The sequence below is a fragment of the Palaemon carinicauda genome, chromosome 5 (genome assembly GCF_036898095.1).
Source record: "Palaemon carinicauda isolate YSFRI2023 chromosome 5, ASM3689809v2, whole genome shotgun sequence".
Lineage (NCBI taxonomy): Eukaryota > Metazoa > Arthropoda > Malacostraca > Decapoda > Palaemonidae > Palaemon > Palaemon carinicauda.
The window spans coordinates 154,575,169-154,592,668 of NC_090729.1; positions in this window are offsets into that span (position 1 = coordinate 154,575,169).

The window sequence follows — 17,500 nt, forward strand, 5'->3', positions numbered from 1 at the left end:
GACTTGTATATTTGTTAGATTTAAGTACTGTATTAAATATTGTAAAGTTTATTGAGTGTTTTGTTTTCTCTGACCTTTAGCTCTGAGTTACATTTTTACTGACAACAGTCATTGAAAGAACTTTAGTTACGCCTCTCAGGGGTCATAATAAATTGGCGACCGTGACAGGATTGTTCTCAGGTGTACTCAGTGTTTTGGTCAGTCAAACGGCATTTAGTTTATTTTTCAATATTCTTGTAGTGATCATATTATATTACCTTTCTCCCCTGATATATTTATTAATATGGAGGATTTTGTATTTGATCCGGCCGAATTTTTAGGTTCGGTTGACTGTATCAAGCATTTGCCGGTGTTAAGTAGAAAACATTTGGTAGTATGTGCGCATTGGTTAGATCTTCCGCTGAAGCCTGCAGGCTCTAAGAAAGAAGTCCTTTTGGCCATTCGTGATAGGATTTCTCACGATTTAGCGAAGGCCGAAAATTTAATTGAAGGAAGTAGAGAAGATCGTGAAGGGGAAGGTAGTATTTTTGAGGCCTATTCAGAGGATGAACCAGTGAGCCTGAAAGCGGGGCTAACGTTATTAGATGATCCTCCCCGCACAGGTATTATTTTTGAAGGTCTCTCCGATATACACAAAGGTAGTGGTTCCACCAAAATCATTTATCCTAGGCCTGAGGAACCTCTAGTGTCGGTTCCTGTGTTGGGAGAATCAAAGGAGGAAGTAGAATTTAAATTAATTAGCAAACGGATTGAGTTAAAGAAATTAGAATTTGAGGAGAACGAGAGGGCAAGGCGTCACGAGTTAGAGATGGCTAATATTGATTTGCAGATGGCTAGGTTGCAGGGAACCAATATGATCAGTTCTCCTAAGGGAAATTACAATGACAGGTTTAATTTGGGTGCCGCCTTGAAGTTGGTGTCATTGTTCGACGAAAAGTGCGTCCATGAGTTCTTCAAGGCATTTGAGCGAGCTGCTACCCGATTGTCTTGGCCCTCGGAAATGTGGACTGTATTGATCCAATGCAGGTTGGTGGGCAAGGCAATCTGGGTGTATAATGCCTTAGAGGAAGGAATTGCTAGGGACTACCAGATAGTCAAAGCACTGGTCCTTAAGGCATATGATTTGGTACCCGAGGCCTACTGTTTAAAATTCAGAAATGACAACAAACACCCTTCCCAGTCATTTGTAGAATCTGCGCAGGTTAAGGAGAACCAGTTCGACGACTGGATAAAGAGTCGTCAGGTAGAGTCGTTTGCGTCATTTGAGGAAAATGTTGCTCCTTGAAGAATTAAAGAAGGCATGTAGCAAGGAGTTAAGAGTTCATCTCTAGGAGGTTAAGGTAGTGAAAGTGAGTAACGTCGCCCAATTGGCCGATGAATATGTGTTGACTCATCGTTCAGGGGCCAGTAGCTTTAGTTATCCGGGTAGAACTGATCCATCTTCCCGGGTAATTAATAATGTAAATAGAATAAAACCTTCCTCGCCTATGTCTAAAAATAATGACAATTCTTTTTCAGGTGGTAATAAAGGGGGCATATCTGGAGGGCCTCTTCCTCAAAGTAGTTTTGGTAATAGGGGTATGCCCATGTCCAATACCCCTAATAGGTACAATAACCCAGGTTCTGGACTTCAAAGAACTTGCTTCAGGTGTAACAAACCAGGACACTTCCAGAACCAGTGCCATGCCCGTAGGAGGTACCTGGAAAGAAATGGGCTGAATCCCATATTATTGATTTCCACCAGTTCTGATGTTTGCGATAAGGGTGAAATACCGCCCATACTTAGCAGTAGCATAGACAGTAGTAATAATCCCTCCGCTAGTCCTAAGAATGCATGACTGAATTTTGACAAATATATATGGCCGGGTAAGATAATCCTTGAATCAGGCCACATCAATGTGAAGTTTTCAAGAGACACTGGCTCAGCACGGTCTCTGGTGTTAGGTACTTCTTTACCTGGTTTGAAAGCGTATTCAGGTAATTATGTTGTTCTGGGAGGGTTCCCGAACACTGTTGTCTCTGCCCCATTGATGGAGGTTAGGTTATCTTTCCCAGGATATGATGTGGTTACTGAGTTGACCGTTGTGAATAATCTCCCTATCCATGGTATTGACGGCATTTTGGGAAAGGACATGCTTAACAGGGAAGGTCGTGAATTATTTCACATTTGTCTATCGAGGCTTATCCTGTTTCTGTGACGACCCGTGCCTTGGCCAGAGCTGCTGAATTAGATTACGATGATGATTTGTTACTGAGTAGTTTAGAGGTAGATGTAGAATGACTCGGGTCAGTAGATGAAATGAATAATCCTATTGTTATTAATGATTTGAAACCCAACTGATACACTAGTGTATATATATATATATATATATATATATATATATATATATATATATATATATATATATATATATATATATATATATATATATATATATATATATATATATATATATATATATATATATGTATGTATATGTATATGTATATGTATATGTATATTATTTTTTTCTCTTGTCACATAAGCGGCATTAGCAAACGTAAAACTACTCAGTCTCTCCGTTCCTCGGGTAGGGGTTGTGTGAGTATTCACACCCTGGTAAGAGGGGGCACCCTTAAAGGGTACACTCGGAAACCAAAATCTCCCACAATTTGCCGAAACTACTAAATTCTAGTTCTGCAAGGGAGAGAGGATAGGAAGAGTTGAATCTGTGTGTGCGCGTGTGAGCCCGCGCGCGTTAACGTGTGTCCCAACATCTTTCTAAATCTTAGCTTTCATTTTTGATGGCTGGGATGCACTAGCTTATATAATATCGCCCAATTAGTTATGACCATTCCCCTGACTCATTTAGTAAAGTTACTTTATTTCTTTGAAGGTCCTAGGATCATATAATGCTAACTACAAAAAGCACACTCCAACAAAAGATTAGTTACATCTATGTTATTAATAATTCATAACCTGAACACTTTTTAGGATTGGCAATATTTGGTCCAAAATGTTAACAAAAGACACACCTGAACCACTTTCAAATATTATTTATTAAAATAAAACACCACAAAATTGTATTCATGAGATTTAAAAATGTGGTTTCAAAGTATAAAAGAAAAATTTAAATAATTCAACGAAAAACAACATTTTTTTTTTTTTTTTTTGTGACAACTAAGTAGCACGAAGAGATTGTCATCTATGATAGCTAAATAATGTTTACGACGATACTAAAATACATAATAATATATTTATGTGTGAATCTGCAATCAATATTGCACTATTATAAATCTTATCTTGCCTTATCACCCACATTTTCTATGGCCCTCATTATAACACTAATGTTAATGTTTTAGTGAAATAGTTGTTCAATACGAGATGAAAGCTGAAATTACGTAGACCAAGAGTTGTCATCTCTTGACGACTGTATGAGCAATGGTGAAATAATTAAGTCATCACTGGATGTAATTAGCATCCTTAAAAATTCTTGTCCATTTACATAAAAAAAAATCTGAAGAAATCTCATCAATCTGATACGGATAGCAGCTGGAGAGATCTGAGAGTATCTGAGAAAAGTCCCTTTTTTTTCAATTTAAGCAGAGGTCGAAAGGAAATTCAATCAAAATCTGAATAATCAACTTTTATGTATTCAATACCAAGACAAAATCTTCTTACACATTTCGCAAATGTATAAAATCGAATCGACTTCTGTCCCAACGATTTATTGAGAAACTTGAAGAATGAAACTGCAAACTACGCTATGATCTATTCATAATTTGTTCGCGTATTCTGTCATCATTCTGAACACAAACGTATGATGGGGTGTAAAGTGCAGTTGATAAAACATTATGAGTAAAATCGTCCGTTGATAACATTGTGGTGCTGAGATGTACCCATTTCCATTGATTGATTAATTTGATATTTTTTGACATCCTGGCATCTTAGGTACATGCCAAAGTGATTTCTATAACGCAAGCATGGTTTCAGAAATTATCTTTTCAACGCCAACGAAATAATATTTTTGATGCTCTTGATCAAGGGTACAAGGATGATCGAAAAGTCCAATAGAGTAAATGACGATGCTCTTTCCTAGTCACAAGCTTTCTTAACATATCAATAAGCTGTCGACCTTTCAGACTTCAGAAATGGAGTAATAATCAAACTCGTTGCCACAACTGAAAACTACACAATAATGAATATCATAACAAAATATCTATCTAAATTGAGAGTTTTACTTTATCATTTCAACTCAAATTTTGTTTGCTTCACTGTCCAATTCACAATAGCATTTTTGCATTTTATAAACATTCAGCGTTTTGAGTATTGTTTCTCATATAAAACCGTTCATCCTACTTTAGTGATATGAAATGGAAATGCTCCCGCTATTTCATATGTTTAGAAACTGGGATGTTATTAATGCACATTTCTCAAAAAAAAAAAAAAAAAAAAAAAAAAAATCTGTAGTAATGCCCCAAAAGAAAAAGTTAGCCTATGTACCCTCGAGGGCATACAACGTTTTTGGTACGCGAGACAAAAATCAAGTTGAACGACTATCCAAACACAGAGAGAGAGAGAGAGAGAGAGAGAGAGAGAGAGAGAGAGAGAGAGAGAGAGAGAGAGAGACAGAGAATGGATATATATATATATATATATATATATATATATATATATATATATATATATATATATATATATATATATATATATATTATTATTATTATTATTATTATTATTATTATTACTTACTAAGCTACAACCCTAGTTGGAAAAGCAGTATGCTATAAGCCCAGGGGCTCCAACAGGGAAAATAGCTCAGTGCGGAAAGGAAAAAAGGAAAATAAAATATTCTAAGAAGAGTAACAACAATAAATATCTCCTATATAAACTATAAAAACTTTAACAAAACAAGAGGAAGAGAAATAAGATAGGAGAGTGTGCTCGAGTGTACCCTCAAGCAAGAGAACTCTAACCCAAGACAGTGAAAGGCCATGGTACAGAGGCTATGGCACTACCCAAGACTAGAGAACAGTGGTTTGATTTTGGAGTGTCCTTCTCCTAGAAGAGCTGCTTACCATAGCTAAAGAGTCTCTTCTACCCTTACCAAGAGGAAAGTGGCACTGAACAATTACAGTGCAATAACCCCTTGGGTGAAGAAGAATTGTTTGGTAATCTGTGTTGTCAGGTGTATGAGGATAGAGGAGAATATGTAAAGAATATGCCAGACTATTCAGTGTGTATGTAGGCAAAGGGAAAATGAACCGTAACCAGAGAGGAGGATCCAATGTAGTACTGTCTGGCCAGTCAAAAGACCCCATAACTCTCTAGCGGTAGTATATATATATATATATATATATATATATATATATATATATATATATATATATATATATATATATATATATATATATATATATATATATATATATATATATATATATATATATATATATATATATATATATATATATATATATATATATATATATATATATATATATATATATATATATATATATATATATATATACTGTATATATATATATATATATATATATATATATATATATATATATATATATATATATATATATATATATATATATATATATATATATATATATATATATATATATATATATATATATATATATATACTGTATATATATATATATATATATATATATATATATATATATATATATATATATATATATATATATATATATATATATATATATATATGCATATATATATATATATATATATATATATATATATATATATATATATATATATATTTATACTGTATGTATATATATATATATATATATATATATATATATATATATATATATATATATATATATACTGTATATATATATATATATATATATATATATATATATATATATATATATATATATATATATATATATATATATATATATATATATATATATATATATATATATATATATATATATATATATATATATATATATATATATATATATATATATATATATATATATATATATATATATATATATATATATATATATATATATATATATATATATATATATAGTATATATATATGTATATATATATATATATATATATATATATATATATATATATATATATATATATATATATATATATATATATATATATATATATATATATATATATATATATATATATATATATATATATATATATATATATATATATATATATATATATATATATATATATATATATATATATATATATATATATATATATATATATATATATATATATATATATATATATATATATATATATATATGGGCTCAAGCCATGTCGTCCTGATGGAAGTTCCTATAGGGTAGCTTCCTAGGGTATATTACAACTACGGCGATATTCCCAGAGAATTTACCTTAAGGTACCAGAATTCTAACTCCTGGAGCGAGTATCCCTCGTGAAAGGGATATCGTGACATATCAGAGGACGTATTCTTGACACGCCACATGGCAATCTACATCCTGGACAGAGATTTCGTCTCGTAGGAGGTGATTGGCGAGATATGAATTAGGGAAAGAAAAAGGGGAGCTGCTCCCAAGGCTTCCCTATCCTCCGATTCGTATGCGTGCCTGGCGCCAATCCTGGCGCCATCTGTATTCCTTTTTGCGTAGCTTAACAACTCGGTGTTTTTTCCTGTGTTTCTCGCAAATCTTAGATTTATTCTACTTTTTCATGGCTTCTCTGTCTTCGTTGGCCTCTGATAAGTTGAGTATAATGTATTTTATGTATAAATGTATGCTCTTGGTAAAATTTTGAGTGATTAATAGGATTAATCTTTGATACAAGAGCCGTAGCCTACCAGAGGCGTCCTGGATGCTGTCGCTCGCTAGGTATAAATTTAGTTAGTCAGAGCGACATTCCTGGTTGTTTTGCTTTAATAAATTTTAGCTATTTAGCATTACATAGGATTTCCTTTCGTGCTTAGTATTATTTGGCAAAGTATTCGCCATTCTGGCCTACGCTAGGCCATGTAGCCTAGGCGTTTGGTCCTAGTACTTCATGCATGATTTTGGTTTTTCCGAGTGTAATTAAAATTTTATTGAAGCTTTAGGCTATATTTTATACATTTAAGACTGTGTGGAATATTTCCAAGATAGTATACGAGTGAGTTTCGGTGATTTAGGTAATCGATTCTCTTGGTGCCTAGGCTAGTTGCTTATGGAGCCTTAGTATACTTTATCATACTCCCCGGTTGCTTTCTTTTCTTCGGATAAGGTATGCAATCCCTTTCCCTCTGTTTAAGCCTTGGGCTTATCCCTAAGTGGTTTTTTCCGAATTTATTTTCGATAAAACTATACTGGGGTGTTACTGTACCTTCCTGTTCCTGTAGTATGGTTCAAGAGGGACAGAACAACAGAGTTTTTTAGTCTGAGTCTGTGTTGTCTGGCTTGGGGCTGAGTCCCCCTCGCTGGCCTGACACAGACAAAGGGAGCTTAGCTCCCTTAGGTCACTACCGAAGGTTTCTGTGGATATGATTCCTTCTTTTGTGATCTACCAGACTAGTCCTTGTTGCTGTTCTCGGGGGAGGATAAGTTTCTTTCCCTAGGAGTAGCAACACCTTCCTTGCTTTGGTGCTCTGGTAGCTGGCAAGTATTGCTGGCCTTCCCCCTTAGATCTCCCTTAGGCTAAGATAAGTTTCTTGGCTGCGGGTGATCTGTCACTAAAGCAAGGTTGGTAGGACCCTCCTGTCCCTTCCCCCTCTTTCTCCGTAATGGCCTAGTCATTACTGTACTGTACGTCGTTCTACATCTGGACCTAGTATAGGTTAGGATGTGGAATTGACTCAGCCCCTTGCCGGCCGGCAGAGCTGCTGGCCGGCAAGGGTCTTATGTTTTCGAGTGCTGCCCGGACCTATCTTGGTCCCTCATCCATGCCTGCCTGTAGAGCCAGACGGCATTGGTCAGGAAGCCTGAATTAGTTTCTCCCCTTCCTTATATGCACTCTTTCGGTTGGCGGGCTTGGAGGTTGTGTAAACTCTTATCCCGGCATCCATTCTATTTTTCTTCTAGTGCTGTACCTGACCCGGCTGCCGGCCTATGAGGCCGGCAGCCGGGCAGGTGTAGTCCTCTGGTTCTTTTGCTGCAGGCTGGAATCGGTCTTGTACCTTTGCCGGCCGGCTTATGTCAGCCCTTGTCTGCCGGTCACCAAGAGTGTGGCCGGCAGCTGGGTACTACCTTGTGTAGTTGCTGGCCGGCAGCCATTGCCGGCCAACTTTGGCTGTTACCGGCCGGCAGTTGCTGCCGACCGGCACATGCATTTGAACCAGAGTGCTGCCGCCTTATAGCTGTTAAATAGTATACTTTAAAGCTAGTTAGGGTGTGTGCCGGCCGGCAAAGGCAGGCCGGCACGCATCCCCCTATACTGTACTAGTATTCTTCAGTATAAAATATACAGTAAGAAGAAAACTATGGTAAGGGTTTTGGTACAGCACTGTGTCTTCTAACACTATTGTGTTTTCTCACACATCCCTTTGCTGTTGCCCTACAGATAGGAAAGTGAGTTCTTTCCTGTCTATTATCCAGGATTTTAAAATCATTGCTTAGGTGTGAGCTCCACCTCTTTCCTCTGGAAACCTTGCATTGGTTACTCTAGAAGAGATTAACCATTTTGATTTTATTATCTGGAAGGCTGCAACAATGGGTTGTAAGGGAAACACAAGTGTGTGTCTTTCCTTTATGAATTGTTATGCTATACTATGCATATCCAGTGATACATAGTTCACTTGATACTCATGGAAATTTCTTCTCTTTACAGAAGGACACTCCGAAGTGCGGAAGTGCTTTCTGCAACGTCCGCAGCAAGAACCTCTGCGGACATGAGTTTTGTAGGAGACACGCAGCATACGCTGTCTCCAAGGATGATCTCCGGTATTGGGACCCTCAGGTATGTACTGTGTGCACTAACCTGATTACTGAGACCTTTAATTCCCCTAGGACAGAGGAATCAAGGGATATAGTTAGGAAGAAGCTTCGTATCTGGGTAAGGGGCTTCCAAAAGAACACTTCTGGCCCTTATCTTCCAAGTGAGAAGATGAGGGCGTATCTTTTCCCTAAGGCATCAGCTGATGCAGTGATTCCCCAGCCTCAAGAGGAGATCCCTTAAGTTCAGATCCAGGTGGATGCTGAAGTCGCGGTCGCGATGCAAGACATCCAGTTAGATGACAGGATGTCTGATGTGGACGGGTGTCGGGAGAAAGACCTCCTGGCAGAAGCCCAGGATGAAGTTCAAGCCCCAGACGTTGTAGAGGTAGACGTCGACGAGGTGTCGGCTACTCCGGTTCAGATTCCAGAGCCTATTCCCTCTACATCGGCCGGTCTCCCAGTGGAGCTGGGACAGGCCCTCTCTTCTATTGTTGGAATGATCCAACAAATGCAAAAGGAGAATCAGGAGAAGGCGGCTGCAATGGAACTGCGAATGCAGTGCCTTGCAGAATCACATGGGCCCCAGAAAAAGCTCAATGTGAAAGACCTTCCCTTGTGCTCAGATGCTAACCCATGGAGGTATGCTGAGCACATGCCGATGACGACTGGAAAGATCGTCTTCTCGGATAAGCTGAGCTCAGTTCCCCTGGAGGAGGTGGAATTCTGGCCCAGCAAGGCATCATATCCGGACTGTTATGTCCGGCTGAGGAAGGAACCAGCTTCAAAGGAGGAGACAGAGCCGAAGGAGGTCATAGTGATGGACCATGCTAAGGCTCAAGCTCTACTTTCATCCTCGATGAAAGAGAGGGGCTTCTCTAACTCAAAGGTAGCCGCATTGAATAGGAAGCTCCCTTCCTTTTTGTCCTCGCCTACTAGAGCCTTCCCCTTTTTACAGAAAGGGTTTCTGGCTGTACTAAAAGCTGTCGAGGCCGGCAAGTCTTGCCCCTCCCTAGAGGAGTGTAAACCCTTGTCGCTGGCCCTGCCTATGGACCACAAAGACTGGAAGGATGTCCATCTTACGTTCTCAGTTGGAAAGTTGGAGGCTGATATTGCCGGACGTCAGTTCGGCGAGGACCTCCCTAGCTGTCTGACTTTCTTTTGCGAAGAGAGTTCGATACAAAAGAAAGACTGACTGCCTCAATGTCTCTTCAGACTACTCTCGAGACGATGGCAAGTGACCCCAAGGTCCATGAAATGTTCATGGTAGTGGCCAAGTCTCATCTGGCCACAGTGACGAAGGACCTTTATGGCTTCGTCAAGGCAAGGAGAGCTTGTAGGGAGTTCGTGTTTACCTTTGCTACGGTGAGGCACGAGCCAAGGAAACTAATCTCCTCCAACATTTGGGGAAAAGACCTTTTCCCTACCGACTTGGTCAAAGAAGTTGTTGATAAGGCCGCCTTGGAGAATAGAAACCTTCTCCAGAAGTGGGGCCTGGCTATCAAAAGAAAGTCTTCCCCGGATGAGGGTCCTCAACCAAAGAGGAAGACTATGAGGACTAGGCTACCGTCTCGGCCAGCCAAGCCTCTTAGACAGCAACAGCAACTGCAATTGCCATTGCCCCCAGTGCCCCAGATCGTGGCACAAACCCCGACCACTTTTCAGTGGGTACCCCAGGCCGTGTCGACACAGTCCACGGCATTCACCCCAGCGTTCGAAGGGCAGTCTACTTCCTTTAGAGCAAAACCTAGAGGAGCAGCCAGAGGCTCGTCTAGACGCCCCTCAATGGGAAGGGGATTCAGGGGTGGTCGTGGTCAGGAAGGCAAGACCTCAGGACGGCAGTCCAAGTGAGGTGATACTGGTAGGAGGGAGACTTCTGAAATTTCGGGATCGGTGGACCTTCGATCCCTGGGCCCAAAGCCTACTCAAGAATGGACTGGGCGGGAGCTGGTACAGCACTCCACCCCCGTGCCTTCGGTTTTTCCAACAATCCACCCCCGTTATGGAGGAGTACGTTCAAGAACTGTTGGAGAAAAAAGGTGATCCGAAGGGTGAAGCCCATCAATTTCTAAGGGAGGCTGTTTTGTGTTCCCAAGAAAGACTCGGAAAAGCTCAGAGTCATTCTGGACTTGTCGCCACTCAACAAGTTCATAGTGAATTGCAAATTCAAAATGCTAACACTGCAACACATGAGGACCTTACTGCCCAAGAGGGCATACTCCGTCTCTATAGACTTGTCAGACGCCTATTGGCACATTCCAATTAGCCATCGACTCTCCCCCTACCTAGGGTTCAGGCTACAACGAAGACTATACGCCTTCGGAGCCATGCCATTCGGGCTAAACATAGCCCCAAGGATTTTTACGAAGCTTGCGAGCGTAGCTCTCAAACAATTACGCCTAAAAGGAATTCAGGTAGTAGCCTACCTGGACGACTGGTTGGTGTGGGCAGCATCCGAGACAGAATGCTTGCAAGCTTCCAGTCAAGTGATCCAGTTCCTAGAGTACCTAGGCTTCAAGATCAACAGAAAAAGTCTCGACTTTCTCCATTTCAAAAGTTCCAGTGGCTGGGAATCCACTGGGACCTTTTGTCACACCGTTTCTCCAACCCGGCGAAGAAAAGGAAGGAGATAGCGGGTTCTGTCAAGAGACTTCTAGATTCCGAAAGGATATCAAGACGCGAGCAGGAGAGGGTACTGCGCTCTCTCCAGTTTGCTTCGGTGACAGACCCAGTGCTAAGAGCACAGCTAAAGGATGCAATCGGAGTTTAGAGAAGTTATGCATCAAACGCGCGAAGAGATCTGAGAAGACCAGCCGCTTCGGCTAAGTACTCTTCTCAGGCCTTGGTCCCAAGCCAGACATCTAAAGAAGTCGGTTCTTCTTCAGCCACCTCCCCCGTCGGTGACGATTCACTCAGACGCCTCGAAGGAGGGATGGGGAGGTCACTCTCATCGGAAAAAAGTCCAGGGGACTTGGTCCAGGCTATTCAAGACCTTTCACATAAAACTTTCTAGAAGCTAGGGCAGTGCTCCTTACCTTAAAGAAAGTCTCCCGCGTCACTCGATCCACATAAGGTTGGTGATAGACAGCGAGGTAGTTGTGAGATACTTGAATCGACAAGGATCGAGGTCACCACCTCTCAACCAGGTGATGTTGGCCATCTTCCGATTGGCGGAAAAGAAGAAGTGGTACCTGTTGGCAGTTCACCTTCAAGGAGTCCGCAATGTGACAGCGGACGCTCTATCCAGGTTCACACCGATAGAGTCGGAATGGTCCTTAGACGCAGGATCATTCTCCTTCATTCTGAATCAGTCCCAGAACTGCAGATAGACCTCTTTGCGACGAAAGACAACAAGAAGCTGCCCTTGTACGTGCCCCGTACGAGGACCCTTTAGCGGAGGCAGTGGACGCGATGTCCCTCGACTGGAACAGATGGTCCAAGATTTATCTGTTCCCTCCTCACAACCTTCTGTTGAGGGTCCTCAACAAACTGAGATCCTTCAAGGGGTAGCGGCAATAGTGGCCCACAAGTGGCCGAACAGTGTGTGGTTCCTCCTGGCATTGGAACTGTAGCTGAAGTTTATACCGCTACCAGTTCCAGTTCTGACCCAGCGAGTCCAAAAGTCAACTGTCTGCGCTTCATTACAGAAAACCCGGACCCTGCAGCTCATGATTTTCTCTCCCTAGCGGTCTGACAGCGTTTCGGGATTTCGAAAGCCAGCATAGACTTCCTTGAGGAATATAAGTGCAAATCTACTAGAAGGCAATATGAGTCATCTTGGATAAAATGGGTGGCCTTTTGTCAAGGCGAAGAATCCGCAGGAGATCTTGACAGACTTCTGCTTATCTTTCTTCTCCACCTCCATGGTCAAGGATTGGCAGCTAACACGATTTCAGCGTGTAAGCTGCTTTGACAAGACCCATTCTATATGCCTTCCAGGTCGACCTAGGTAACGAGATCTTTAATAAAGTCCCGAAAGCCTGTGCTAGGCTCAGACCTTCAGCACCTCCAAAGCCCATTTCATGGTCTTTAGACAAGTTCTTCATTTCGCTTCTCTGTTGAGCAATGAAGAGTGTGCGTTAAAGGATTTGACACAAAAAGTTATTTTCCTATTTTGCACTCGCGTCCGGGCCCAGGGTTAGTGAGATTGTAGCCTCTCGAGAGAGGCAGGTCGTGTTCAGTTCCTGGATAGGGGAGAACTGAACCTGTTTCCGGATCCTACGTTTCTCGCCAAGAATGAGTTACCCACCAACAGGTGGGGTCCCTGGAGAATCTGCCCTCTGATAGAAGCTGCATCTTTATGTCCAGTAGAATGCCTAAAGGTCTATCTTCATAGAACTTCAGACTTCAAGGGTGGTCAACTATTCAGGGGAGAAACATCAGGCTCAAATTTATCTCTGAATCAACTCAGACCGAAAATCACATATTTTATTCGCAGAGCGGATCCTGACAATAAACCCGCAGGTCACGATCCGAGGAAAGTTGCCTCATCCTTAAATTTCTTTAATTGTATGGATTTTGAACATCTCCGTTCATACACTGGCTGGAAGTCTTCCAGAGTGTTCTTTCGCCACTATGCGAAGCAAGTAGAGGAACTAAAGAGATCTGTGGTAGCAGTGGGTCGCGGTGTTAACCCTACTGTTTAACTCTGCGAGGAACAGTGGTCTTAATTGGGACGATTAATTCCAGGGTGAGTGTGTAGTTACATACTGTACTATAAACTAAGTGAGGGCACTGTGTTGCCCATGTAGACTGTTCCATTTCCGAAGGTGAACCTAGCATAAGTGCAGACATGTGTGCCAAGCGTTTCTAACGCTAATGTCATTGATTTGTAATACAGACTTTTATGACTTTGATACCTCGGTATCTTAAAAGTGGCATTTAATGTTTTTCTTTCAAACAAACAAGCTCTGTTTACTATCATACTTATGCTTAAAGTTTTGGGTTATCCTCTTCTTATGTATATATATATATATATATATATATATATATATATATATATATATATATATATATATATATATATATATATATATATATATATATATATATATAATTGTGGTTAACCTGTCTATTTATTGCCTGTCAATAAACTGGTTCTTGAGAACCTTGCGTCTCCTTCACCTGTGTCAATTTATTGGTATAATTCAGCATTCATTCTATGTACCTTATCTGGGATAATTCTAATAGAATTGTTCCTTTATGCAAGCTATGTTGCATTGGTTTTCCTCCTATACGGATATAAAACCTTTGTCCAATACAAGTATTGTGCGGAGAACTTGTCGATATTTCATATTGACGCAGTGGTTCTTTACAAACTATGCTTTACTTAATATAGGGCGAGACCACTATATTAGCTTGCCTGGTATTCATACATAAGTATATGTACTCTTCGAGACTTTTCCAGAGTCTAGTAGGACTCTTCCCTGTAGGGGGCAGGAAGCTCTAACATGGTTTATAGTTAGTTGAAAAGATGTATAACGGTAACATCTTAGGTCTCTAGGTCTAGTCGACCGGGAAAAATTACTTCCAGGGAGTACGGCACGTTCTGAGAATCCACAGATACAGTAACGTTCTGGTACACTTCCATCAGGACGACATGGCTTGAGCCCAAAAAACGGATTTTGAGCGAAGCGAAAAATCTATTTTTGGGTGAGATGGCCATATCGTCCTGATGGACCCGCCCTTGCCTTTCTAAGAAAGGGCTGTAGGACCCCTCCCTACATACAGTATCTGTAGCACCTCGTGTACGCTACAAGGAATACAGATGGCGCCAGGATTGGCGCCAGGATTGGCGCCAGGCACGCATACGAATCGGAGGATAGGGAAGCCTTGGGAGCGGCTCCCCTTTTTCTTTCCCGAATTCATATCTCGCCAATCACCTCCTACGAGACGAAATCTCTGTCCAGGATGTAGATTGCCATGTGGCGTGTCAAGAATACGTCCTCTGATATGTCGGGATATCCCTTTTACGAGGGATACTCGCTCCAGGAGTTAGAATTCTGGTACCTTAAGGTAAATTCTCTGGGAATATCGCCGTAGTTGTAATATACCCTAGGAAGCTACCCTATAGGAACTTCCATCAGGACGACATGGCCATCTCACCCAAAAATAGACTTTTCGCTTCGCTCAAAATCCGTTATATATATATATATATATATATATATATATATATATATATATATATATATATATATATATATAAATATATATACATATATACATATATATATACATATATACATATATATATATATGTATATATATATAAATATATATATATATATATATATATATATATATATATATATATATATATATATATATATATATATATATATATATTATATATATATATATATATATATATATATATTATATATAGAGAGAGAGAGAGAGAGAGAGAGGAGAGAGAGAGAGAGAGAGAGAGAGAGAGAGAATGCAGCAGCACCAGTGTTAAGGGTCATATAGTGAACAATAGCCTAGTGAGGAAATAAAATAAATAAATTATAGGAGAAATAATAAGGAATTAAAATAAAATATTCAAAGAACAGTAACAACGAGACATCTTTCATTTTTACACTATATAAAGAGACTTACGTCCGCCTGTTCAGCATAAGCACATTTGCTGCTCGTTTGAACTTTTGAGGGACTACCGATTCAACTACCAAATTAGGAAGATCATTCCACAACCTGGTCATAGCTGGAATAAAACATTTTTAATACTGTGTAGTATTGAACCTCATGATGGAGAAGGCATGGCGATTAGAATCAACTGTATACATAGTATTACGAACAGGGTGGCACTGTCCAGGAAGATTTGAATGTAAAGGATGGTTAGAATTATGAAACATCTTTTGCAACATGCATAACGAACTAATGGAGCGAAAGGGCCAGAGATTAGTATCTAGATCAGGAATAAGACATTTACTACACAGAAAGTTCTTGTTCAACAAATTAAGATGAGAATTGGCAGCTGTAGACTACACAGGAGAACAGTAATATAAACTAGGTCGAAAGAAAGAATTAAAATACTTCTTCAAAATAGATTGATCATCAAAAGCTTAAAAGACTTTCTCAATAAGCCAATTTTTGGGTGTAATAGAAGAAGACACAGACCAAGTGTGTTTCTCAAAACTAAATTAGTTGTTGAGAATCACACTAAAATTTTAAGGGCGTACGACACAGTTAAAGAAAAATTATCAATGCTGAGATCTTGATGTTGAGGAGCAACTGTTCTCGATCTATTTACGTTAATAGTTTGAGTTTTCTTAGGATTCAACTTCACGCCCCATAATTTGCACCTCTAATGCTGGAATTGAGGAACCTCGAAATAAGAGCTCAAAGAACCTCTAATGCAGAAAGTAAAGCACCTCAAAATAAAACGTCAAAGAACCTCTAATGCTAGGACTAAAGAACCTAAAATAAGAGGTCAAAGAACCTGTAATGCTAAATGTAAGGAACCTTGAAATAAGAGGTCAGAGAACCTCTAATGCTAGAAGTAGGGAACCTAAAAATAAGAGGTCAAAGAACCTGTAATGCTAATAGTGAACCACCTCGAAATAAGATGTCAAAGAACCTCTAATGCTAGAAGTAAGGAACCTAAAAATAAGAGGTCGAAGGACCTGTAATATAAGGAACCTGGAAATAAGAGGTCAAAGAACCTCTAATGCTTGAAGTAAGCTCGAAATAAGAGTTAAAACAAACTTTAATGCTAAAGTAAGGAACATAAAATAAACGGTCAAAGAACCTGTAATGCTAAGAGTAAGGAACCTTGAAATAAGAGGACAAAGAACCTCTAATGCTAGCAGTAAAGAACCTAAAATAAGAGGTCAAAGAACCTCTAATGCTAAAAGTTAGGCACCTCCAAATAAGAGGTCAAAGAACCTCTAATGCTAAAAGTAAGCTCGAAATGAGAGGTAAAAGAACCTCTAATGCTAGAAGTAAGGAACCTAAAAACAAGAGGTCAAAGAACCTGTAATGCTAAAAGTGAGGAACCTTGAAAAAAGATGTAAAGAACCTCTAATGCTAGAAGTAAGGCACCTCAAAATAAGAGGTCAAAGAACCTCTAATGCTAGAAGTAAGGAACCTAAAAATAAGAGGTTAAAAAACCTGTAATGCTAGAAGTAAGGCACCTCGAAATAAGAGGTCAAAGAACCTCAAATGGAAGAAGTAAGGCACCTCGAAATAAGAGGTCAATGAACCTCTAATGCTAGGAGTAAGGCACCTCGAAACAAGAGGTCAAAGAACCTCTAATGCTAGAGGTAAGGAACCTCAAAAAAAAAAGTCAGAAAAACTCTAATGTTAGAAGTAAGACACCTCGAAATAAGAGAAAAAAACCTCTAATGTTAAAAGTAGGGCACCTCCAAATAAGAGGTCAAAAAATCTTTAATGCCAGAAGTAAGGAACCTTGAAATAAGAGGTCAAAACCTCCATTGCTAGAAGTAAGGCACCTCGAAATAAAAGGTCGAAAAACCTCTAATGCTAGAAGTAAGGCACATTGAAATAAGAGATCAAGAACCTCTAATGCTAGAGGTAAGGCAACTTGAAATAAGAGGTCGAAAACCTCTAATACCAGAAGTAA